This window comes from Pan troglodytes, chromosome 16 (assembly GCF_028858775.2).
Source record: "Pan troglodytes isolate AG18354 chromosome 16, NHGRI_mPanTro3-v2.0_pri, whole genome shotgun sequence".
In the NCBI taxonomy this organism is placed as follows: Eukaryota; Metazoa; Chordata; class Mammalia; order Primates; family Hominidae; genus Pan; species Pan troglodytes.
Window position 1 is genome coordinate 41,080,146 of NC_072414.2, and position 26,919 is coordinate 41,107,064.

Consider the following 26,919-nt stretch of genomic DNA (forward strand, 5'->3'; position numbering starts at 1 on the left):
GGCTAAGACATGGTGTCTGATTCGGGTTCTGCCACTGATGTGCCCTTGGATAAGTCATCGCTTCTCTGGGATTTAGTTTTTTCATTTGCAAAATGACAGTTCAGTTTTCATGACTCCTTCCATTGTACCATCTGATCATTCAAGCAGATCAAAATCTACCTGCCGAGCCAGAACTGAATAAACCACCCCACACCAGACCCTACCTCCTTTCCCAGTGCTGGAGGACAAGGTAACATTTGTCCTTCATGTTAAACTGGTTACGTCCACATAAATGTTTTTATTTGTGTCTGTATTATTTGCATTTGTATTATTTTGCTATTCTCCTTGCAGATAAGATACTGTTGAATTCACTCCAGCTCACTTGGTACAAGATATTCCTTTAAGAGGGAGAGAGTAGCAGCTGTATTTGGTATTTTCACAAAGAAAATATTTTCCAGTAGAAGAGGCCAATATGTGAGAAGATAAGTCAGGTTGTCCTACATAGCTATAATCTCCAATTGACTTTTTTTTGACATAATTGAAAAAACAGACAAAAACTCTGAACAAGAACAACAAAAGGTAACTTTATTTGCTCCCTTATGCCCCTGCTATTTTTTTCTCTTCTTTTAGCTCTTACAGCACCCTAAGTTTTCATATTTCCCTGGATTCCTTTTGTCACAGGAAAAAAGCACATCTCACAGACTAAGTTCTCTGAGCTGAGCTGAATGTGTTGTCTCTCCAGAATAATTCATCATTAAAAACCACAGAATGGCATCTCTTGACAGGCAAAGAAACATTAGAATACAAACTGTTAGAGAAAAATCATTCTCCCCTTTCTCTTACACTGCTGTTAGCATTTTAATTGCTGCTAAACTTTTTTTCTTTGCTTAGGCTTTTTCTATGTGTATAATATATGGATTCCACAACTTGGTTTTCCACAGACTTTTTTTTTTTTTTTTTTTTTGAGATGAAGTCTCACTCTGTAACCCAGGCTGGAGTGCAGTGGTGCGATCTCAGCTCACTGCAACCTCTGCCTCCTGGGTTCACGTGATTCTTGTGCCTCAGCCTCCTGATTAGCCACCATGCCTGGCTAATTTTTATATTTTAAGTAGAGACGGGGTTTCACCATGTTGGCCAGGCTGGTTCTGAACTCCTGACCTCAGGTGATCCACCCACCTCAGCTTCCCGAACTGTTGGGATTACAGGCGTGAGCCACCGCGCCCGGCCATTCCACAGCCTTTAATGCCTATGCACTAAACCCTCCAGGGACAAGTAGCATGTTTTCTTAACCACCATTTCTCTTTCTTAACCCTGGGAGTTGGGTATCTCAGGGTAACTTGACGGTTAGATGAAGCAATAGAATGATACGGAGCAATCAGTTCTCACTGTTGAAACCTTATGTTCACTGGGAGGCAGATGGGGTAGAGATTTTGAACATGGGGAGAAGTTCATAGGCCCCATCCTCTAGATATTAAAGAGTAGCCAATCATGGTCAGTTTCTCTTTTCTTTTTAAAAATTAAAAATAGCTTTATTGAGATATAATTCACATATAATACAATTCACCTATTTAAAGGGCACAATTCAGTGATGTCTAGTATAGTCACTGAGTTTCTGCAGCCATCACCATAGTCAATTTTACAGCATTCATGGTCAATTTCTATGAGTGATGAGAAAGTGAATACCTTTATTTCACATAGCATTTGAAATCAGTACCCACTCATTACCTTTATACAATTGTTTATTTTAAATGACGTTTCTCACACCAAGACTGATGGGTTAACACCCTCTAACTCCAGTCCTACCTCTGGATAGGTAGGAAGGTTAACTAGAGTTCCTATATACCAAAACACACAGTTCCTTAGGGTCAAAATGTGAGAGAGCATTTAGCAAACAGTCTTTGTCCTAGGGCTGGGTTCACTTCTGGTTCCTGGTGCTGTGTTTTCATCTACCTTTGTTTCTGCCAGGAGCTGGGAGAGCTGGTGACTTCTTTCTGCTTCAGACCCTTTGGCTTCCAGACTCCAGCCCACTCTTGACTACAGGTGACCCACTGACACCCTGGAGCCTGCTTTATTGCCTTGGCCACCTTTTCTAGGGCTCTTGGCCTTGTTCCTGACCTTTTGCTGCACTGGAGTCCTCACCTTCTGTTGCAGATCCCAGTCCCTGACACTGGCGTGGCCTTCTCACCAGAGCAAGCAGGCCCAGCCAATCAGTTTCATTCTATTGTAACCCTTGCCCTATTTTGAAATCATGAGTGATTCTCTGCACTTCAGCAGGGCTCACTTCACCAACTGAAGATAAGGAAGCCCCTATTACCAAGGTCATGTTTCTAAATTCAAGACTTGTAAGATAGACTGAGAACCAGAAATAAACTAGATTGAAAAATCTAGTTTAGCCTTAGTGATTTTTTTGGTACAAATATATTCAGCTTGTGTTATTTATAAAATTGAAATGTCCAGCAATAGACGGTAGTTGAATGAATAATACATCCCCATGATGAAATATTACTCAGCAATTGATATTTATCAAAAGGCTTTGATGAAGAAGGTAAACGCTTATCGTATAATAGTCAGAAAATCAGGATATAAAATTGCACAGAGAATGGTATCAACTATGTAAAACACACACATTTTTTTAAAAAAGACCAGAAAGAGAGCTAATTTTTAATCTCTAGATAGGTATTGATTATTTTCTTTTCTATGCTTTTCTGTACTTTCTGAGTAATGCATTCCTTTTACAAGCAGAAAAGAGGTAATATTAACTTTTTAAAAAAACTATTTTAGGCTAAGCATTATGACTCACACCTGTAATTCCAGTGCTTTGGGAGGCCAAGGTGGGAGGACTGCTTGAGCCCAGGTGTTTGGAAACCAGCCTAGGCAATATAGCAAGACTCCTGTCTACAGAAAAAAAAAGTTTTTTTCAAATTAGCCAGACACACACCTATAGCTACTGGGGAGGCTGAAGCGGGAGGCTCGCTTGAGCCCAGGAGATCAGGGATACAGTGAGCTATGATCACTCCATTGCATTCCAGCCTGGGCAACAGAATGAGGCTCTATCATAAAATTCACTCATTTCAAGTGTAGAAATCAATGTTGTTGGTTTTTTTTTTTTTTTTGGAGACAGAATCTTGCTCTGTCACCCAGGTTGGAGTGCAGTGGCATCATCTCAGCTCACTGCACCCTTCACCTCCTGGGTTCAAGCGATTCTTGTGCCTCAGCCTCCTGAGCAGCTGGGATTACAGGTGCACACCATGACCTTTGGCTAATTTTTTTTTGTATTTTTAGTAGAGACAAGGTTTCACCATGTTAGCCAGGCTGGTCTCGAATTTTTGACCTCAAGTGATCCGCCCGCCTTGGCTTCCCAAAATGCTGGGATTACAGGTGTGAGCCACTGCACCTGGCCAAATCAATGGTTTTTAATAACTCTACCAAGTGGCACAGCCATCATCATAAATCAGTTTTATAACATTCTCTTCACCCCAGTAAGAATCCTCATGTTCATTTATAGTTAATGCTCCTCCCCCTCAGCCACAGCACCAAGCAACCACTAATCTACTTTCTGTCTCTATTACTTTTCTGAACATTTTATGTAATAGATTCATACATGTGGTTATTTGTGTCTGGCTTATTTCACTTAACATAGTGTTTTTGAGGTTCATCCAGGTAGCATGTATCAATTTATTTTCTTTTATCGCTCTGTATTCTAACATATGAACAAACTACATTTTATCTATTCATTCCTCCATTGATGGACATTTAGGTTGTTTCTATTTGGGGACTATTATGAATAATACTGTTATGAACATTTGTGTACAAGTTTCTGCATGTACATATGTTTCCATTTCTCTTGTTTGTAGATACTCAGGTATGAAACACTGGGCCATACAGCAACTTTGTGTTTAACTTTTTGAGAAACTGCCAAACTGTTTTCCAAAGTGGCTACATTAACATTTTTTTCTGGCCCTTTTCTGTAAGTATATATTAGCTTCTAGAACTCCACCCTAGAACTTAAAGTATGCCTCTCGGCCTTTAGATAGACAGCTGGATCTGGCTTTTTCATCCTTTTCTCAGCAGATTTAGCTGGTGACTGAGGAGACAGACTATTACAAAAGTTATAACCATACTTGTATTGGCCCAAGACATCACCTGAGAAATTATTGATGATTCTTGTGCATCCTTCATATTTCCTTAAGCTCCCAATAAACAACGGACCCTTTGCTTGGCTTTTCCGGGCTATGAAAATCTCTATAATAAAGAATTTGAGTGTTCAAGAAGGAAGTATACCTTTAGCCTAGTTGTCTGCCCCTTTGGAAATTTTTTATAGTTATCCAATAGGCAGCCTCACCTTGAAAGACTCTAGTTTACTGTAGATAGAATCTAATCATCAAGAATCTAATGAATGTTGACTACATGCCCAGCACTCTGCTAGGAGCTGTGGATTGCAGAAAATTAATCCTATGTTGTCTTTGCCCTCAAGAAAGTTACAATTTGGCTGGGAAAATTAAAAAAAAAAACAAGCACATGTTAAACAGAACAATTGATGTCTGATCAGATACTATGGTTTGGGATAGTAAACCAGAAAAAATTAAATCAGACAGGAAAAGGAAGGCAAAAGCCCTGGGATTCATTTAATTTGTTTTTCTTGAACAGTCAGGCACTGTTCTAGTCACTGGAGACATAGCAATGAACAAAGTTGACAAAATCTCTACCCTCAGAGAGCTTACATTCTAAGGACATGAAAATAAGAAAAAATAAAGTAAAATAAATAGTATGACAGATGGTGGCCATGGAAAAATAAAGCAGAAAGTGGGATGTGTGTGTGCAAATTAAAATAGGTTGGTCAGGGACCATGTCTCTTAGAAGGTGATATATATGAGCAAACAGCTGAAGAAATGCAGGAAGCAGTCATGTGGCTGTCCAGGGGAAATAGTATTCCAGACTCAGAAAACAGCAAGTGCAACAGCCTGAGGAGGGATATGCCTGGCAGGTTGGAGAAACTGCAAGAAGACGAATATGGCAGGGGCGAAATGAACAAGAAAGTAAGTAGTAGGTGATCAGGTCAGAAAGACAATGGGAGAACTTTTTGGGCAGGGCCTTGGGGGCCATTTTAAGAATATGATCTTCTACTCTGAGTGAGATGGGAATACAGTGGGAGGTTTTGGACAGGGGAGTAAGATATTTGGACATGCTTTAATAGAATCACTTGGCAGCTGTTCTAGGAGTAGACTGAAGATAAACTGAAGGGGAAAGGCACAGAGACCAACTGGGAGGCTGTTGAAATAATCTATTGGCATGGTCTTATTTTGAAGCAGGAGCCACCATGAACAAAAGGTAGTGTTCGGGAAACACTGAAGAGCCATACTTGACTGCAGAGAATGCCAAGTTGGAGATGATGGGCAACTATGGTAGGATTGGATTTGGTAGGGGGTGTAAAGGAGTCTAGAGTCAGAAAAATAGGGAGTTACCCTAGTATATTAGTCTGGTAGGGTTGCCACAAGAAAATAACGTAGACTGGATGCTTTAAACAACAGAAACTTATTTTTTCACAGTCCTGGAGGCTAGAAGTTCCATATCAAGGTATGAACTAATTTAGTCCCTGGTGAAGGCTCTCTTCTTGGCTTATAGATAATTGCTTCTCGCTTGTCCTCACATGGCCTTTCCTCTGTGCTGGCATAAAGAGAAAAAACTCTGGTCTGTCTTTCTTTTCTTACAAGGGCACCGATACTATTGGGAACCCACTCTTATTACCTCATTTAACCTTAATTACCTTCTTAGAGACCCTATCTCCAAGTACATTCCCATTAAGGGTTAGGGCTTCAACATATGAATTTGGTGGGGGTAGGGGTAGCAACATAATTCAGCTCATAATATGTAGGTTATCAATTAGAGAATTTTGGGGAGACAAATCTGATATTGGCTACTAGGATGAATTGAAAGAGGAAAGCTTAGGGGACTAATCTGGAAGCTCTATGTAAGGATCAAGACAAGAGATGTTGCAAGCCTTGACTAGGGCACAGGTTAGCTAGTGAGGGACAGAGAGAGCCTTAGAGAAATTCCCTAGCTCTACTACCACATTTCTGTTATAGAAAAGGAATTTTGTGTCTTTATTTCCACTTATTTATCATATTTATTGAACATATGCCAGAGCATATATCAGAGAGTGAATTGGGCACACAGATATACCATTTGCTCATCCATACACATACACACCAAGACACTCCACTATATGTACTTTCACTCACCCTTCCCCACTTGCACATGCCTGTGAGCATCTATGAAACAGTATTTCAAGGATGCAAATGCAGAAGAAAAAGAACATGCTTACAACATAAGTTTGTGAGAGAAAAGACTGGGTAGATAGGAAGGAGAATCGGAAGTATGACAGTTAAGAGAGAGAATTGAAATTCAGATTGCTGAAGTCCAGGAGAAGACTCATGACCAGGTAAAGTGAATTTCTCTGTAACATATTCTACTACCGAGTTACACTAATTTTCCACTATTTTGTGGATGTAGGTCATACTAAAAGCCAGTGTTTTATAAAAAGGCATATGTAGCATACAGAGTTGATATTCATTTGATGGTTATCTTTGTTCCAGTTTCAGAAAGAGACCACCTGGCCGATGTGAACTCCCTGCTTTCAGTTTAATAGGCAGTGTCTGCTGACCCTTCTTGTACTAGGGTGGTCTGAGCTGAACGAGGACAGGGCTTTCTAGAAGGGAGATTCAAAAGAAACAAATAAAAGGTATAGGCAATATGCTGTTTCAGCTAACACTGCAGACGTGCTGAGTAGGGTGCACCAACAGTGCAAGGGCAATAGGTGGGAAGAGAAGGGACAAAATACTGCACAAGAGAAGTTAGGTAGCACAGAGGTTAGCATACGGCCTCTGGAGTTACACTAATCTTGGTCTCAAGCTCAGCTTCTCCACTTAGTGATGTGGTCTTGAACACATTATTTAACCTTTGTGTGCCTTTGTTTTGTTAACAGAAAGGAAATCAGAAAAGAACAGTATTTACCTCATAGGTTGCAGTGAAGATTAAATGACATATCAAAAGCGTTCATCATAGCTTGGCACACAGTAGGCCTGAAAATTAACTGGTGGAAGTTGTTTTTCTAAAAGCCAAAAGTGGAAACATTTGCAGTGCTAAAAATAATAAGCATTAAGCTTTCCATTTACAAATATAACTAGATTATAGGTCTTGAGAATGGTGGGAGTATCTTGGTCAAAAAAATTTTTGTGAAACATCCCACTGGTAAAATGAGTTTTCTCACAATCCCATTCTTTGTGAGACTGAATATGGAATGCCACAGAACTAGACAGGAATCTCACTCCAATTTTGCTGACCACCAGATGCACGATGACATTTTCCCAAGATATTTGCTAGGTTTTTTTTCCTCCAAATAATGAGTCATTATTGTAAGATATTGTTTATTGTAAAACTCTTGTGTTCCTTCCATACATACTAAAACAAAAGGTCACTTTAAAGGCACATTATGTTGTAGTCAAGAATAAAAGAATACAATGTTGTGAAATGTCATACTGTATGATGGGCCCTGTCTTGCTGTGCCTTCTTTATATCAATTTAAAATATACACATTAGATACAAAGCAAGTGGCAGAACATTTAGTTGGACCCCACTTATGCAAAAATTGTATTTTTTTATATGCACAGAGAGTTTCTGGAAGGACAGGAAATAATCTACTGATAATGATTATCTCTAAGGTCAAGATTCTTTTACTTTTTCTTGTTTTTTGAGACAGAGTTTCACTGTTGTTGCCCTGGCCGGAGTTCGATGGCGCAATCTCGGCTCACTGCAACCTCCGCTTCCTGGGTTCAAGCAATTCTCCTGCCTCAGCCTCCCGAGTAGCTGGGATTACAGGCATACACACCTGGCTAATTTTGTATTTTTAGCAGAGACAGGGTTTCTCCATGTTGCTCAGGTTGGTCTCGAACTCCCGACCTCAGGTGATCCATCTGCCTCAGCCTCCCAAAGTGCTGGGTTTACAGGCGTGAGCCACCGCGCCTGGCCTGATTCTTTTGCTTTTCATGATGTATCCTGTGTACCTTGAGTTTTTTTACCAATGATCATGTATTATTTGCAGAGTAATTTTCTAAGCCATATGAAAATGCACACAGAAAAAAAAATTACACTGCCAGATTAATAGTAGGCCTCAAAACTATAGAAATAATTTAAGGAGAAGGAGTAAGAAATGTCATCTGAGATTGTCTTTCAAGATAAAAGACAAACATAACAGATAAAAAATAAATATATATCATAAAACAGATAAAAAATACATATATTTATTAAATGTAACTATTAAAACATTATGACACACTGGGCTCAGTGGCTCACGCCTGTAATCCCAGCACTTTGGGAGGCTGAGGTGGGTGGATCACCTGAGGTCAGGAGTTCGAGACCAGCCTGATAAACATGCAGAAACCCCGTCTCTACTAAAAATACAAAATTAGCCGGGCGTGGTGGCACATGCCTGTAATCCCAGCTACTCGGGAGGCTGAGGAAGGAGAATCGCTTGAACCCGGGAAGCGGAGGTTGTGGTGAGCCAAAATCGTGCTATTGCACTCCAGCCTAGGCAACAAGAGTGAAACTCTGTCTCAAAAACAAAAAAAACAAAAAACAAAACAAAAAAAACCACATTATGACACCTACAGGCTAATTCATGTAGAGAACCAGGATCTCTTCACGGGTAATACCATGAAGAATTACCTCCAAGTATTCCCAGGGTTATTCCATAAATGTGGGGGTTTGAGCTACAGCATTTTTACTAAAATGAGGTAACCCAGTGGAGCTCAATCCAGAAGAAACTTCTGACTCAGAGGTTCTAGCCACATTTAGTATCTGGATGTATCTACGCTGCTACACCCAATTCTGCTTAGTGCTTTTCCTTCACTGAGTCAGAATAATGACTCTAGGGGTGTAGCTGTATCATAGTAGTAATGGAACCCCCATCCCTATATTGACTGAAAGCACATTTCTAAGTACTTTGCTTTTTGTCCTGTGCCCTCACTCTGACTCTTGGATATTATGACAGAAAAGCCAAATAACTTGCTCATAATTAAATGTCATGGACTCTTACACAAAAATGGACATTTAACTAGTGAAAAATTAAAATATCTTGGTAAGAAGTCTCTTGATGTGGGGTTATAGTCATAAGTGACCTAAACCAGAGAATGAAGTCACTAAGAGACCTCCCAAAAGCTTCAAACTAAGAAAAGCATTCTAAAAATTAAGGAAAAACCTTCCAAAAATAGGAGTCTTGGTGAAGACAAGACAAAATGCCATTTTATGGACAGCGTCCTCTCTAAGTTATGGAGATTGTTATAACCTCCCCTGCAGGTGTCTTCAGTAAATATTTTGCTCTACAAAATAAAATAATCCAAAAACTTGTAGCTTCTCTGCCCAAACAACGATCATTTTTAACTGCTCTATGGACAGTGAGTGAACCTATATATATTCGTAGCATGAGAAGAGTTTATGGAGCATGAAGCTTTACTTTGTTCAGGCTTACAGGAAGAAATCACTGGCCAATATAAATTTCCTGCTTTCAACTAACATGACAGTGTCTGTTATATCCTTTCTTATGGTCTGGGCTAAATGAGGACAGGACTCTTTGCAAAGGAGATTCAAAAGGAAGTTGCAAAAATATGTCTTCTGTCACTGTGAATCTGCAGGTCTCATCTGGGTTTCTTTGTATTTTTCAAAACCATCTTATAATCTATTCCTCTATGCCTGATTTCCCAAATAGAAGCACTATAAAAAACCAAACCCTTGCACTGGGCATGGTGGCCCAAGCATATAATCTCAGCACTTTGAAAGGCTGAGGTGGGAGGATTGCTTGAGGCTAGGAGTTTGAGACCAGCCCGGGCAACATAGTGAGATCCCATCTCTACAAAAAAAAAAAAAAAAAAAAAAAAAAATACAAACACTAGCCAGGTGTGGTGGTGTGCACCTATAGTTTCAGCTACTCGGGAAACTGAGTTGGGAGGATTTCTTGAGGCTGGGAGGCCGAGGTCACAGTGAGCCATGATCATGCCACTGCACTCCAGCCTGGGCAACAGAGTGAGACCTTGTCTCAAAGGAAAAAAAAAAAAAAAAAAAGAATAAGAAGTAAAAAAATCAAACCCTTAAATATATTGATTCAAAGTAACAGGAAAGAGGAAACTGTCTGGATTCTGTCCCTGGCACAAGTATAAAATACACATTATTGACAAGTACCTGGAGAAAAAACAGGATAGAAGACTCATGGTAAGATTATTGAATTGTTTGGATTAGTTTTAGCTTTTGACTATTATAACAAATGTTCCAGATTTCATCTAAGCCAAGCTATCTGCTCAGCAGTCACCCCTTTTTTTTTTTTGCTGCATTATAAGCAAATAAGGCATAATGGTGGTGGTGATGGCAGACCCCAAACCTGTGTCACTGGAGACAAGGAGAGAGAGCTGGGACTCTGTTAAAGAAAAGTGTGTAACAGGGCAAGGGAATAGCCTATCAGGGAAAGGTGAGAAACAAGTAAGGAAAGAAGGGAGGTGTCCTTTTACTTGGGTTAAGATAGCACAATGTAGGCTGGGCACGGGGGCTCCCGCCTATAATCCCAGCACTATGGGAGGCTAAGGCGGGTGGATCATCTGAGGTTGGGAGTTCGAGACCAGCCTGACCAACATGGAGAAACCCCATCTCTACTAAAAAAAAAAAATAAATACAAAATTAGCCGGGCATGGTGGTGCATGTCTGTAATCCCAGCTATTCGGGAGGCTGAGGCAGGAGAATCACTTGAATCCAGGAGGCGGAGGTTGCGGTGAGCTGAGATCACGCCATTGCACTCCAGCCTAGGCAACGAGCAAAACTCTGTCTTAAAAAACAAAAAAACAAAAAAACAAAAACAAACAAAAAACCAGATAGCACGATATAGAAGATGCATTAAAGTGGGGGCTTTAGGCAGCTAGCTGTGAGAAACCATGGAAAGTCAATTTGTTGAAAATGTTACATCATTTTCTGCAACGAATGGTATTCAAACTCCATATAGTACCATAGCTTCATATTTGACATTATATAAAATCTGACTTTCAGCTCCCAGCTGGAAGTTTAATGCATACCTGGATTAGTTGTACACTTGACTCTCATTGTTTGCAGATTTCATATTTGAGAATTCACCTACTCATTAAAATGTATTTGTAACCAGAAAATCAATATTTCTGGTGCTTTCACAGTCATTCATGAACATACATTTGCAAAGACTAATGAAAAATGTGAGTAACCCAAAGCGCACATTCTGAGCTGGGACTGATTCTCTGTCTTCTAGTTTCAGCTCTCAGAATATATACAACTGTTCTTCTTGCAACCTATTTAGTGCCACAGTTTTTGCATTTTTGGGCTTTGTGTTGGTGACTTTGCTATTTAATGGCCCTCAAAACATAGTGCTGAAGTGCTGTCTAGTGTTCCTAAGTGCAGGAAGGCTGTATCTTATGGAGAAAATATGTGTGTTAGGTAAGCTATGTTCAGGCATGAGTTATAGTGCTGTTGGCCATGAGGTCAACCTTAATGAATCAATAATATACATTAAATAAGTTGTTTTTAAACAGAAACACATACAAAACAAAGGTATGTACGACTGACTGACAAATTGGCTCAAAGGAATTTCCCGTAAATGTTGGAAAATAACTTCATGGATAGGGATATTTGTTTCCTAGGACTGCCAGAACAAACTACCACAAACCTGGTAGCTTAAAATAACAGACATTTATTCTCTCACAGTTCTGGAGCCAGAAGTCTGAAATCAAGGTGCTGGCAGGGTTATATTTTCTTTGAAGGCTTTAGAGGGGAAGTTCTTCCTTGCCTTTCTCCTACCTTCTGGTGTTTCTTGGCTCTTGGTTTCTTGGCTTATGGCAGCAAAACTCCAATCTCTGGTTCTGTCTTCACTTTGACCTCTTCTCTGTGTGTCTGTGTCCAAATCTTCCTCTCCTTTCTCTTATAAAGAAACCAATCATTGAATTTAGAGCCCATCCTAAAACCAGGATGCTTTCATCTTAAGATCTTTAATTACATCTGCAAAGATGCTGCTTCCAAATGAGGTCACATTCTGAGGTCTTAGTATACATGAATTTTGGGGTGACATTATTCAACTCACTACAATGGGCTTAATAATGGATTACACACAGCTAAGTGACAATACAAAACCAATATAAATTTAATAATGGATTACACATAGCTAAGTGACAATATTAAAAAAAGGCAAATGAAAATCCAAAATAAAGCATATAAAGGCAAAAAAAAAAAAAAACGAAAAAAATTAAGGTTAGAGACATAGGATACAATGAAAAGGTCTAATATATGCTTATTTGGAGTTTCAGAAAAAAAGAAGAGAGAAAATGTGGCAGAAGCAATACCCAAGGAGACAATATCTGATATTCTGCTATAACTGGTGAGAGATATCAATCTGTAGATTCAAGAGACCCAAAGGATGCCAAGAGGATGCATTTTTAAAAGTCCACATCTAGGTACATCACAGTAAAATTGTGGAAAACCAAAGACAAAGAGAACATCTTCAAAGCAGCTAAAGATAAAAAGACAGTTAATTTTCAAAGGCAAAACAATTAGATTGACAGTTGACTCCTCAAAAGAAACAATAAAAACCACAAGATAGTAAAATATTTTGATGTGCTGGAAGGAAATAATAGCACACTTAGATTTATATGCCCAGTGAAAATATTCTTCAAAAATGAAGATGAAATAAAGACATTTTCAGACCAATAAGTACTAGAAGAATTTATTATCAGCAGATCTATATAAGGAAAATACCAAAGAGGATTTTCATATAGTTTTGAGCAAATTTACTATAATTTAATTTAAAAATGATTCAATTCAAGAAGCTAGAAAAGGAGCCACAGAATATATATTTAAAGAAATGAGAATAAAGGAAGTCATACAGATCAGGGCAAAAATCAGTAAGAGAACAAAAAACATAATAAAGATGAGCCCCAAACTGGAAAGTTAGAAAGACTAATAAGATAGACATAATAAACAAATACAGAACAAAAAAGGGGAATAATCATAAATATAATGGATATTAAAAAGAAAAAGAATATCACAAACTATATCCTGATAAATTTGAAGACTGATATAAATCAGGTATATTTCTGAAAACAAATAAAATGCCAAAATAGCACAAGATAAGTTTTTGAAAGGATGAATAATCATTAAAGAAATTGCAAGATTAATTTAAAAATCTTACTATCTCTGAAATGTCTTAGTCCAAACAGCATTACAAGTGAGTTCTTTCAAGAACATATTATACATATTATATGTATATATATATTATACATATACACATATATTATACATATTATATGTATACATATATTATACATATATACATATATTATACATATAATATAATGTATGTGTATAATATGCTACATATTATATGTAATATAATAATGTATATTATATACTGTTATAATAAACAGAAAGAGTGAAAGCTGCCTATTCATTTTATGATGTAAAATAACCTTGATAACTAAACCAATGAAAGACGGTCCAAGAAGAGAAAATTATAGCCCAATTTTACTTAAAATCATAGGTGGCAAACCTCTAAATAAAATGTTGGCTATTAAATGCAAAATTGTATTGAAAAGGAAGATATAATCATCAGTCTGAGTTTATCCTAGAATGTTGGGATGATTTAACATCATGTAACCCACTATATGAACACACATGTTCATCTTATTAGGTCGAGGAATATTTTATATAGCTCATAAAACCTATTTTCATAAAACCTATTTATGATTTTTAAAGAGTTTTAGAAGACAAAAAACAGAAGAGAATTTTTGTAATTTAAAGAATGCTAACTCCTCAAAACTGATAACGAATTTCACGCCTAATGGAGAAACTTGAGATGCTTACAAATAAATGTGTGTGTGTATTTTTGACATGACTATCCACATTAAAAACACAGGTGATTGGGAGGCTGAGGTGGGCGGATCACGAGGTCAGGAGATCGAGAACATCCTGGCTAACACGGTAAAACCCCTTCTCTACTAAAAATACAAAAAATTAGCTGGGCATGGTGGCACGTGCCTGTAATCCAAGCTACTTGGGAGGCTGATGCAGGAGAATCGCTTGAACCCAGGGGGCGGAGGTTGCAGTGAGCCAAGATCACACCACTGCACTCCAGCCCGGGCGACAGAGTGAGACTCCGTCTCAAACACACACATACACACGTGAATCAAAGACCAACTATTGATAAATAAGGTTCAGCAAGGTTGGTAAACATAAAAACCAGTATGCAAATTATCAATATCATTCTTCTATTTCAATAATAACCAACTAGAAAATATTTTAGAAAATAACAGATCATAAGCTATAAAGATTTTGAAATTAATATAACAAAGAATGCTCAAAATCTTTATAGTGAAAAAAACTAAAAACAAGAGTCACATAAAAGGAAACAAATCTATCTCTGAATTTAATGTAATTCCAATTAAAACTCCACAGTACCTTAAAGAAACTTGACAAACTGATGGCAAAATTGATACAGAAAAATAAAGATAAAGATACATGAATACTAAAATAAATTCCAAAATGAGCAGAAAATTGGGTGGAGAGATTCTCCTGTAATGAAGACATCACTCAGCTCAGTAATAAAAACACAACGTGGCACTGGTGAGGAAACAAATAGAACTAGACTACAGAACCCAGAAATATACCCCTTGCCTTTGTAGAAGTGGTAGTTTAAAAAGGTAGCATCACAAATCAGTGGGGAATAATAATTTAGTAGATGAAATTGAGAAAATGTGCTTCATTACAAAGAAATGAAAAGCTTGATGCTTACCTCAAATCATATACCATAATAAACTCCAAATAAAGATTTAAATATAAAAGGGAAACTATAAAACAACACTTCTGTATTGGAAAAGATTTCTTAAATGAGTTCTTAAAAAGCATGGATGATGAGGAGGAAAAAGGATAGACTTATCATTAGAATGAAAGTTTTATGTTCAATAAGGACATAAGAGACAATGCTTCGGAGAATAGTTGCAAATCTAAAATAAGACAGATAAGAGTTTAATATCTAGAATACACAAATGACCTGACATAGATCAGTAAAAATAAGCCAATAACAGATTGTGAAGAGTAGACAGTCCATAGAAGGGGACAACTAAATGGCTAATAAATGTATGAAGAGATGTACAAGCTCATTAGTAATAAAAATGTACATTTAAAATAACAATAAGATACCGAAGTTAGATATTATCAAGGGCTGTCAAGGATAAAAGAAAACTGGAACCCTCATGCACTACTGGTGGGAACATAAATGATACAGCCATTTTGATGAGTTATCTGGCAGTACTTGGTGAAATTAAGTACTATGCCCTAAGACCCAGTATTTCCAGATACACATGCCAGAATAAGTTTTGCACAGGTACATAAGGAGATAAGGATAAAGTGTTCATCACAGAATTATTTATGTAGTAAGGATCTGGAAGGAACCTCCATAGATGTCTATCACAGGATAAATATGTAAATTGCGGCATGCATATGAGATATAAGTGACAAAACAACAGTCAGAAGTAATAAACCAGATTTAAAAATAACATGGATAAAAGCATAGTTTAAAAAGGTACTGAGAGTGTTAAAAGGACGGGTTCAAAAGGACTGAGTAGAGGCATTTGATACTTGTCTCCTCCACAAAGAAGAACCAAAATAGCAAGTAGATAATCACACTTTGAATGGATAATCTAAGAAAGAAAACTAGAATTCAACAGAGAAGTAACAGGAAACACCTAAGGTAAAGAAGGAGAGGGAATCAAGGCAGCCTGCTCAGCTAGGATTGGCTGGTAGCCTAAAGAGGCTGCTCAATGTGGAGAAAGGGTAAGTGAGAGACGGAGAGACCACCCGTGGTCCACATTCCTATGGAGGACTCCCACAGTCCTAGACAAAGGAAGAGTCCCTTACCTTTACAGGCCCTGAGACTAACATAGGGAACTGCCTGGAGACCATACCACACAACACCCTTGCTCCAAAGAGGAAACTCATGCTAGGTCCCATGCATCCCTATGAGTCCTAAGTAGCTACAACATGGCAGGATACTGAGAGCTCAGTCTCCACCAGACTGCCTCCTGCCATGGGGCCCAACAGTCTCTGCATCTCCACATTCCTGGAGTCCCACTGACATGCCCTGCCTACAGCCACTGCCACTGCTGGCTACTGCTGCCAGGGCTGAAGTGGGAGCCAATGCCAATAATCCTGTTGTCCCCAGAAGCAGTGCTGTGGCATATTTATGAGTGCCATGAGGACAGGCTATCCTATCCACAGCCATACTCTGAGGCCAAATCATGTGCTACCCAGCCACCTGCTTTCTGCTGGCTACCACTGAAAGCAACCCTGCCATCCCCACAGGGGCCTGGGGATCACTCTGCCTCTGCCAAAAATAGCCAATGCCCACATGTACAACTGAGGGACCTGAGGACAGGTCTGCCCAGCCCAGCTCCACCCTCTAGCCAGTGCCTGAGAATGTCATCTGGGGCCTGGGATCACCCTGCCTCATCCATCATCACTGGCACCTGAGCACTCTTCTCAGGGTCCTAAGGATGGGACCACCCAACCTGCCACTACCACCACAGTTGGCACCCACCTGAATGCATCACCTGAGGGCCTGAGTACCTGTTGCAGCCACCTCCAACACCAGTGTGAACCACTTGGGAGCCAGGGAGTTGTTCTGTCACTACCACTGCCATTGTTCATGTACCACCCACTGCCCAGGAGCTCAACAACCTGCACACACACCAGGCCACCAATGCCACTGCTGGCACCCAAGCAAGGTGGCGGAAGGCCCAAGAATGACCCACCTGAAGCAACTAACACAAGTGCCAGTGCATGCTGTCCTGGGGCCCAAGGACAGGCATGTCCAGCCTTCCATGGCCACCACTGGGGCCAGTGGAGTAGTCTACCTGGTGTCTCTGTTCCCAGTAAAATTTCACCAGAGCCTCCACTAACAACCAAACCCTAAGCCACTGAGGAAATCACATACATACACCACAGATGCTGTTTATAGCCAAATAAATTATACAGACCCTATACTACTGCTCACACCCATAATCAAAGCCAAAGTGTCCTACCCAACAAACATTATAGATATATCATCAGGAAAAAGTCCTCCTCTAAGAGGAAGAAGTGACTATTATACCAGATGCACAGGTATCAATGTAAGGACACAGAAACATGAAAAAGCAAAGAGATATGACACCTGCAAAGGAATGTAATAATTACCCAACAACAGATCCCAGTGAAAAAGAAATTTATGAAATCCCAGAAAGAGAATTCAAAATGATGATATTAAAAGTATCAGTGAGATACAGAGGGACACAGATAAACAATATAAAGAATAAGAAAAACAATTCAGGATATGAATGAGAAATTTAGCCAAGAGATAGGTATCATAAAAAAGAACTAAACAAAAATTATTGCAGAATTCATTGAATGAAATAAAAAATACAATTAAAAGCTTCCATAATAGACTAGAACAAGCAGAAGAAAGAATTTCAGAACTTGAAGACAAGTCTTTTGAAATAACCCAATTTATTTTTTTAAGGAATAAAAAAGAATGAACAAAGCATACACGACACGTGGGACTCCACAAAGCAACCAAATATTCAAAATTTCAGTGTCCCAGGATGTGAAGAGTCAACCAAAGGGATACAAAACCTATTTCACAAGATAATAGCTAAAAACTTCCCATCTAGCAAGAGATTTACACATACAGATTCAGAAAGCTTAGAGATCCCCAAACAGATACAATTCAAAAAATCTCCATACATTATAGTCAAACTGTCAAAGTGAAAAACAATGAGATAATTCTAAAAGCAGCAAGAGAAAGCATCTGGTCACTTATGAGGGAATCTCCATCAGACTAACAGTAGATTCTCAGCAGTAACCTTACAGGCCGGGAGAAAATTGGATGATATGTAAGTGCTGGAAGAAAAAAAAAAAAACCATCAGCCAAGGATACTATACCCAGCAAAGTTATCCTTCATAAATGAAGGAAAAATAAAGTCTTACCCAGACAAGCAAAAGCTGAGGGAATCCATCACCACTAGATTGGTCCTACAAGATGTGCTCTGAAGGGTCCTACACTTAGAAGTGAAAGGATATTATCTACTATCATGAAACACATAAATGTATAAAATCAACTGGTAAACACACAAATAAGGAACAGCAAGGACTCAAAAGTTACCAATAAAGAAAACCACCAAACCACAATGACAAACAAGAAGAGTAGAAGAAAGGTACAAAGGATATATAAAATGACCAGAAATCAATAAAATGACAAGAATAAGTTCTTACACATTAATAACATTGAATTTGAACAGATTAAATGTTGCACTTAAAAGATATAGATGGCTGAATGGATTTTTTTTTTTTTTTTAAAAACCATGACCTAATTATATGCTGCCTACAAAAAACTAATCTCATCTATAAAAGCACATATAGTCTAAAAGTCAAAGGATAGAAAAATATCCACCCATGCAAATGGGTTAAAAAAGCAAGCAGAAGTAGCTATATTTATTTATATCAAATAAAAAAGACTTTAAGTCAAAAATAGTAAAAAGAGACAAAGAAGGTCATTATGTAATGACAAAGGGATCAATTCAGCAATAGGATAGGACAATTCTAAACATATATGTAGCCAACACCTAAGCACTCACATATATAAAGCAAATATTATTAGATCTAAAAGGAGAGATGAGATAGACTCTAATATAATAACAGTTGAAGACATCAACACATCACTCTCAGCATTACCCAGATCATATAGACAGAAAATTAACAAAGAAACATTGGATTTAAAGTGCACTATAGACCAAATGGACATAACAGACATACACAGAACAATTCATCCAACAGCTCTAGAATACACTCTCATCAGCACATGGAACATTTTTCAGGATAGACCACACGCTAGGACCCAAAGCAAGTCTTCACAATTTTTTAAAAATAGAAATCATATCAAGTATTTTCTCAGACCACAGTGAAATAAAACCAGGTATCAATAACAAAATGAATTTTAAAAATTGTACAGATATATAAAAATTAAACAACATGCTCCTCAATGACCACTGGGTCAAGAAAGAAATTAAGGAGAAAAATTTAAAAAGCTCTTGAAACAGATGAAAATCGAACACAACATACCAAAACCTATGGGATATAGCAAAAGCACTGCCAAGAGGAAATTTTGTAGCAATAAATGTGTACATCAAAGAAGAAAGATTTCAATAAACAATCCAATGATGTACCTCAAAGAACTATAAAAGCAAGAACAAGCAAACCCAAAAGTTAATAGGAGAGAAATAATAAAGATTACAGAACTAAACAAAATAGAGCATAAAAATATACAGAATCAATAAAACAAAAATTTTACTTTTTGAAAAGATAAAATCAATACACTATTAGCTAGACTAATCAAGAAAAAAAAAAAGGAAGACAGAAGACTCAAACAAAATTAGAAAAGAAAATGAAGACATTACAACTGATACCCACAAAAACGCAAAAGATTGTCAGAGATTATCATGAACAAACTGGGAAACATAGAGGAAATGGATAAATTCCTGGACATACACAATCTACCAAGATCGAATCAGGAAAAAATAGAAAACCTGAATAGACTGATAATGAGTAATAAATCAGTAATAAAAAGTCTCCCAACAAAAAAAAAAAGCCCATGACTGAATGGCTTCATTGCTGAATTCTACCAAATTTCCAAAAAAAGAACACCAATTTTTTTTCAAACTATTCCAAAAACTTTAGGAGGGTATTCTTATTTATTTATTATTTATTTATTTTTGAGACCAAATCTCGCTCTGTTGCCCAGGCTGGAGTACAGTGGCATGATTATATATATATATATATATATATATATATATATATATATATATATATGCGTGTGTGTGAGTATATATATGTGTGTGTATGTGCGTGTCTATATATGTGTGTGTGTATATATGTGTGTGTGTGTATATATATATATATTTTTTTTTTTTAGCTGGAGTCTTACTCTGTCACCAAGGCTGGAGTGAAATGGTGTGATCTCAGCTCACTGCAGCCTCCGCCTCCTGGGTTCAAGCAATCCTCCTGCCTCAGCCTCTCATGTGGCTAGGATTACTGGCACATGCTGCCACGCCCAGCTAATTTGAATTTTTAGTAGAGATGGGGTTTCACCATGTTGGCCAGGCTGGTCTCAAACTCCTAACCTCAGGTGATCCACCCGCCTCGGCCTTCCAAAATGTTGGGATTACAAGCGTGAGCCACCACGCCTGGCTGAGGAGGGTATTCTTTTTAACTCATTCTATGAGGCCAGCATCATCCTGATATTACAACCAGAAGAGGATACAACAAAACAAGAAAACTACAGGCCAATATCCCTGATAAACACAGACACAAAAATCCTCAAGAAAATACTAGCAAACCAAATCCAACAGCACATCCAAAAGATAATACACGATTAGCAAATGGGGTTTATCCCATGGATGAAAGGATGGTATAACATATGCAGATTCATAAGAGTGAAACATCACATCAACAGAATGAAGGACAAAACCATACGATCACCTCAAAAGACACAGAAAAAGCATTTGATAATATTTCACATCCCTTTATGACAAAAGTTCTGAAGAAATTGGGTACAGAAGGAAAGTAACTCAACATAATAGACCATATATGACAAACCCACAGCTTACATCATACTAAATGGGGAAAAATGGAAAGTTTTTTATTTAAAAACTGGAACACGATAAGCATGCCTACTTTCACCACTGTCATTCAACATAGTACTAGAAGTTTTACCACAGCTGTTAGGCAAGAGAAAAAAATAAAAGATATCCAAACTCAAAGAGAGGAAGTCAACTTGTCCTTGTTTGCAGACAGCATATTATACATAGAAAAACTTAAGACTCCACCAGAAAACTCTTAGAACTGATAAACGAATTTAGTAAAGTTGCAAGATAAAAAATGAACTTTAAAAATCACTAGTGTTTCTATACACCACTAACAAATTCTTTGAAAAAGAAATCAACCAAGCAATCCTATTTACAATAGGTATAAAAATAAAATAAAATAAAATAAAATACATACGGATAAATTTAACCAACTAGGCGAAAGACCTTTTCAAGGAAAACTACAAAACACTGATGAAAGAAATTGAAAGAACTTATTGAAAGACATCCATTCTTATGGATTAAAGAATATTGTTAAAATGACCATACTACACAAAGCACCTATAGATTCAACGCAGTCCTTATCAAAATGCCACTGTCATTTTCACAGAAATAGAAAAAACAATCCTAACATTCACTTGAAACCAAAAAGAGCTCAAATAGCCAAAGCAATCCTGAGCAAAAACAAAAACCACCAAAGCTAGAGGCATTATACTACCTGACCTCAAAAATATTACAAGGCTATAGCAACCAAAGCAGCATGGCATTGGTAAAAAACAGACACAATGACCAACGAAACAAAATAGGGAACTCAGAAATAAATCCACATGTTGGGAAAAGAATACTCTGTTAAACAAGTGGTGCCAGGAAAATTGGATATCCATACGCAGAAGAATGACACTGGACCTCTATCTCTCACCATACACAAATATCTACTCAACATGGATTAAAGACTTAAAACATACCACATGCAATTATAAAAGTACTAGAGGAAAACATAGGGGAAATGCTTCAGGGGATTGGCATAGGCAAAGATTTTATGGTTAAGGCTTTGAAAGCACAGGCAACAAAAACAAAAATACACAAATGGGATTATATTAAACTAGGAAGCTTCTGCATGACAAGGAAACAATCAACAGAGTGAAAAGACAACTTGTTGAATGGGAGAAAATACATGCAAACTATTCATCCAACAAGGGACTAATATCCAGAATATATAAGGAACTCAACTAAACAGTACAAAAAAAAAATCCCATTAAAAAGTAGTCAAAGGATATGAATAGACATTTCTTAAAAGACTTTCAAATGGCCAACAGGTACATGAAATAATGCGCAACATCACTAAACATCAAAGAAATGTAAATCAAAACCACAATGACATATCTTCTTACACCAGTTAAAATGGTTGTTATCAAAAAGACAAAAATAACAGATGCTGGGAAGGATGGAGAAAAAGGAACTCATACACTGTTGATAGGAATGTGAGTCAGTACAGCCATTATGGAAAACAGTATGGTGATTTCTCAAAGAACTAAAAAGAGAACTATCATATGATCCAGCAATCCCACTACTGAATATTTATCAAAAGGAAAAAAATCAGTATATCAAAGGGATACTTGCACCCTGTGTTTATTGTAGAATGATTCACAACAGCAAAGATATGAAAAGAACCCGTGTCTATCAACAGATGAACGAATAAAGAAAATGTGGTGTGTACACACACACACGAATACTATTCAGCCATAGAAAATAATGAAATCCTTGTCAATTTGCCACAACATGGATGGAACCAGAGGTCATTATGTTAAGTGAAATAAGCCAGGCACAGAAAGACAAATATCACATGTTCTTACTCACATGTGAGGGCTAAAAAAGTTGATGTAATGGAGATAGATTAGAATGATAGATACCAGAGGCTGAGAAAGGTGTGTATGTGGGGTGGTTGAAGAAAGGTTGGTTAATGGGTATACATACACAGTTAGAAGGAATAAATTCTAATGTTCGATAGCAGAGTAGTGTGACTATGTATTGTATATTTTAAAATAGCTAGAAGATAGGACTGAAAATGTTCCCAACACATAGAAATGATAAATTCTCAAGGTGAAGGATACCCTACATAGCCAGACTTGATCCTTACACATCCTATGCATGTAAAAAATATTACATATGCCCCATAAATATGTACTAGTATTATTTATCAATAAAATTTGTCATTTATAAAAATTAAAGGCCAGGCGCAGTGGCTCACGCCTGTAATCCCAGCACTTTGGGAGGCCGAGGCAGGCGGATCACCTGAGGTCAGGAGTTCGAGACCAACCTGGCCAACAGGGTGAAACCCCGTCTCTACTAAAAATGCAAAAATTAGCCTAGTGTGGTGGCCGATGCCTGCAATCCCAGCTACTCAGGAGGCTGAGGTAGAAGAATCACTTGAACCCAGGAGGCGGAGGTTGCAGTGAGCCAAGATTGTGCCACTGCACTCCAGCCTGCGTGACAGCCAGACTCCTTCTCAAAAAAAAGTTAAAAATAGGCATATGTATATTATTTTTTCAAAACATACACATAACTAAATACATGGAAAGTAAACTGAAAAGACATGCTATTATGCCAGGTGACAAGGATAATGATTTTCTCTGTTCTATATACCTGAGGTTAAAAAGAATCACTCAAGAAAAAAAAATGAAGCCCAGAGAGATTAAGTGGCAAGATCTCAATTCTTAGTCAACCATATAATGCAGGTCGCCTGTTTCCTAGGTCTTTCTACTCTACCACACTCCTCTTTCCTGGGAAGCTGAAAGTGGCATCTATTAAGATAGCAACCTTGGGCACAGTGGCTCACGACTGTAATCCCAGCACTTTGGGAGGCCGAGGCGGGTGGATCACCTGAGGTCAGGAGTTCGAGACCAGCCTGACCAACATGGTGAAACCCCATATCTACTAAAAATACAAAAATTAGCCGGGTGTGATGGCAGATGCCTATAATCCTAGCTACTTGGGAGGCTGAGACAGGAGACTTGCTTGAATCCAGGAGGCGGAGGTTGCAGTGAGCCGAGATTGTGTCACTGCACTCCAGCCTGGGTGACGGAGTAAGACTCTTTCAAAAAAAAAAAAAAAAAAAGATAGCAACCTATTGCTAGAATTCATTATTTTTTCCACAGAAGCACAATCTCACTCAACTGTTTCCTGATTTTCTATTGAGGAGAAATAGCCATTACTTCTGAGATATGATTGCCTGCAAATTTAATTATTCTTGCTTCATAAGCATTCAAATATGTAAAGCCAAGTATGTACTTTCAGATATTAGGTTGGCACAAAAGTAACTGCAGTTTTTTCCATTACCTTCAATAGTAAAACCTGCAATTACTTTTGCACCAACCTAATAAAACATGGTAATTTTAGATGTATTGTTATTCCACTGTGAATTTGAGATTACTCAAAATACAATCTTTCAATGTTGTTTATATTTGAACTGGTTTGTTTCTTCTAGACAAACCCAAACTTTTCTATAATTCATGATTTTTATATTAACATCTAGCTATAATGATATTCTGAGATATCTCAAAAATCGATAAACCAAAAGGGCTTTGTTTACATATAAAAAATTCATTCTTCATCAACAAGGAAAAATTGACAGCTTTTGTGGGGACATACAAATGTTAGGTAAAGCAATGGATTTCAACAATTTTATAGTTAATAGGCATCAAAGAAAAACTTTAAAGTTAAATGCTTATAAATATACAGTGTTGGGCCAGGCACAGTGGCTCACTCCTGTAATCCCAGCACTTTGGGAGGCTGAGCCAGGCAGATAACCTGAGGCTAGGAGTTCAAGACAAGCCTGGCCAACATGGTAAAACCCTGTCTCTACTAAAAATTAAAAAATTAGCTGGGCGTGGTGGCACACACCTGTAATTCCAGCCACTTGGGAGGCTGAGGCAGGAGAATCGCTTGAACCCGGGAGGCGGAGGCTGCAGTGAGCCGAGATCGTGCCACTGCACTTCAGCCTAGGCAACAAGAGCGAGACTCCATCTGAAAAATAATAATAATAATAAAATATATATAAATACACACACACACACAGTGTTGGAAAGGAAACAAACTGGTTTTAAAATACTTTCTAGGAAGAGACATTTTATAGAAAGCTGTTTGTTATTAATGTCTGGAGTTATAGTTGGCTTTATTTCAAAATTTCCTAAGTTATTCTACTTAACATTCAGAAGATGGAAAAAAGAATCAACTTTCAGGTAAGGACAAATACTGCATGATCATTTATGTGAGGTATCTAAAATAGTCAAACTCACTGAAGCAAAGAATAAAATGGTTACCAGGGGCTGGGGGGTGGGGAAATGGGGAGATGCTAATTAATTAGTATAAAGTCAGTTATGCAAGATGAAAAAGTTCTAGAGGTCTGCTGCATAACATTGTGCCTGTAGTTAACAATACTCTATTGTACACTTAAAAATCTCATGTTTAGTGTTCTTACTACCACCACAACCACCAAAAAAAGGACTTAAAAAAAAACCTTTAGGTCGGGCACAGCGGCTCATGCCTATAGTCCCAGCACTTTCGGAGGCAGAGGCAGGCAGATCACGAGGTCAGGAGAGTAATTTCATTTAAATAGTCATCCTTAATTTCTCACTATAAAGTTTTTTGGTTTGTTTTGTTTTGTTTTTTGAGACAGAGTTTTGCTATTGTTGCCCAGTCTGGAGTGCAGCAGCGCGATTTTGGCTCACTGCAACCTCTGCCTCCTGCATTCAAACGATTCTCCTGCCTCAGCCTCCCGAGTAGCCGAGACTACAGCTGTGCATCACCACGCCCAGCTAATTTTTGTATTTTTAGTAGAGATGGGGTTTCTCCATGTTGGCCAGAACCTGCTTATAAATATACAGTGCTTATATATAAATGCTTATAAATATATGCATATATATTTATATACATATATGCAGAACCTGGTCAACATGGAGAAACCACGTCTCTACTAAAAATACAAAAATTAGCTGGGCGTGGTGATGCACAGCTGTAGTCTCGGCTACTCGGGAGGCTGAGGCAGGAGAATCGTTTGAATCTGGGAGGAAGAGGTTGCAGTGAGCCAAGATCGCGCTGCTGCACTCCAGACTGGGCAACAATAGCAAAACTCGTCTCAAAAAACAAAACAAAACAAACAAAAAAGCTTTAATTCATAGTGAGAAATTAAGGATGACTATTTAAATGAAATTACTCATAGTTAAATAGAAGAGCTGGAACATCTTCATCATTCCACTGAAAATGCTTATTAACATTACCAAAGACTTGCATCTTGCTAAATCCTAGGGCCCTTCTCTGCCCTTATTTAACCTCTCAGCAGCATTCAGTTAATACTTACTGTTTGAAATGCCTGTTTCTGTGACACCACTCTCATTTATTTCCAAGCTCCTTGTCCACTGTTTCTTTTACCAAAAAATACTTTCTTAGTCTTCTCATTTCATTTAATCATACCACTGTCTACCAGTTACTCAGTAACAAATCCAAGAGCCATCCTTGATGTTTCTCTCCTTCATAACCCCCAATTTCAACTCATAAGCAAATCCTTGTCAGCCTTATCCTGATCTTACCCACTTCTCCTGTCCTAGTCCAAAAATCTCCATCATCTTTCATCCAGACTTCTGCAATGGACTCCTACTGTCTCTCGGCCCACACTTTTGCCCCATACAGTAATTTTTCCACATAATAGCCAGTATCATCTTTTAAATTTCCAGTCTTCCCAGTGTATTCAGAGTAAAATCTCAGCTAATTACCTCTAAGACTACACATAATCTGGTCCCCGCCCACTTCTAAAGTCTTAACATCATACCCTGCCTCGTTTGAATCTGAGATACCCATCTCTACGAATATGCACTTAACCTCTGCCTGAACTGCTCTTCCTCTAGATCTGCATGTCCAGCTTCTTTCCTCATTTAAGTGTGAAATAAACTTTTATTGATAGAATTTTTCTCTAAAATCAACTTGTGTATCTGCCTCTCCCCATACAGCTAAGCTCTTTGAGCACAAGGATAATTTATTCCATATGGCATTCTTCAACTTTAGAATGGTCCCTAGCACATGGTAGGCACAATAAATACCTGTCTCAACAGATTAAGCGGTTAGAGAAAGGATATAACCCTTTTAGTATTCTAGCATGTTTGAATTCCTTTCTTTACCTGTTGGTGGTAAAGACGGTAATAATGACAGTGACTTAAGTTTTAACAAC

The 26,919-nt window shown here is 38.0% G+C and overlaps 1 long non-coding RNA gene across 1 annotated transcript; it reads right to left on the bottom strand.

The window, feature by feature from the left end:
- Window positions 1–11,711: 11,711 nt before the first annotated feature.
- On the bottom strand, window positions 11,712–24,722 carry LOC134808449 (uncharacterized). Its single transcript, XR_010151381.1, has 2 exons — window positions 24,600–24,722; window positions 11,712–11,958 (listed from the first exon to the last, which is right to left on the bottom strand). It is a non-coding gene; the product is annotated as an uncharacterized LOC134808449 (long non-coding RNA).
- Window positions 24,723–26,919: the final 2,197 nt, after the last annotated feature.